Source organism: Cystoisospora suis, assembly GCF_002600585.1.
Source record: "Cystoisospora suis strain Wien I chromosome Unknown contig_9543, whole genome shotgun sequence".
NCBI classification, from domain to species: Eukaryota; Apicomplexa; class Conoidasida; order Eucoccidiorida; family Sarcocystidae; genus Cystoisospora; species Cystoisospora suis.
Window position 1 is genome coordinate 962 of NW_027162317.1, and position 994 is coordinate 1,955.

Sequence of the window (994 nt, forward strand, 5' to 3'; positions counted from 1 at the left end):
CCCCCAAGAAGTACGGTTCAAGACTAATGACTTGATAATGACAGTGTCGGCGCGTACGCATTTCTTACGGGCGTGAAGCCAGTATACTTGGCAGGGTTCGCCAGGAGTTCGCTAGCGACGTGCCTGTGCATGTAACACCGACAGTCACGCTGTACGAAGGAGGCTGGCGTATGACGGGTGGTGCCTCTCACTACACCTGCCGTAGGCTTCATCCGTTGATACCGCCGAACGAGAACTGAACTCTGTTTCGGCGGCACCGTAACACGGAGAGTGATCTGAGACTGCCACAGAGCGGACAGCGGTTTAAACGTTGTGAGGCACCACTTAATTGAATGAATGGTTTCGTAGGGATCGTGCAGTCACCGCTGCGAAACGTCTGCCTGGCGTGCTGCAATGAAATTGATTTGCCGAGTTCCCCACCGACGACGTGCAAAGGAGATCTCTCACTCCTGTATGCCAAACCTTCTTTCTGATACTGGACTGGTCCTGGTCCAGGGACGAGAAGTGCGGACAGCCGGCACGGCCGCAGATCATTCCAGCTCTTTGGCTCGAGTGCACCATGAACGTCTCTGTGGGGGAGAGGGCGAGTGCCCGCGCGCGATTGCGTCACTAGCCTCGAGGCAGACACGACGGTCACGTCTGCAGAAAGAATTCCTCCTCCCCACTGCCCTTCCGGCCCTCGCATGCCCCTGGTGGGGCGGCTGGATGTGCAGTGGAGACTGATTCCAAGAAATTGACGGATGGGTGGGTTGGACGGTGCTGCCCAACTCTGTCGGACGACTGACGGCACCCCGAGTGCCTCCCCTTCTGTTGCCAATGTGAAGCCGTAGCCGTCTCAGAAGACATTCTGTCAGTGCGTAAAACTGTTTGGGAGCAACGACGTGCTCGGTGCATCCCTTCGCCCAACTCGGGTGTTGTAGTTCTTGCCGGAACGGGGCGTCCTCACTATCCTGCTGATGCAGTATGTGATGCTGGCTGCTGCGGCATGCTCAGG

General features: G+C 57.3%; 1 protein-coding gene across 1 annotated transcript in view; it reads right to left on the reverse strand.

Annotated features, from left to right (window-relative positions):
• Positions 1–344: 344 nt before the first annotated feature.
• The window catches only part of CSUI_011074 (zinc c3hc4 type (ring finger) domain-containing protein), a 5,722-nt gene continuing 5,072 nt past the window's right edge, over positions 345–994 (reverse strand). The window contains exon 6 of the mRNA XM_068071175.1: positions 345–994. This exon is cut by the window's right edge and continues 129 nt beyond it. The gene's annotated coding sequence lies outside the window, so the exon portion shown is untranslated.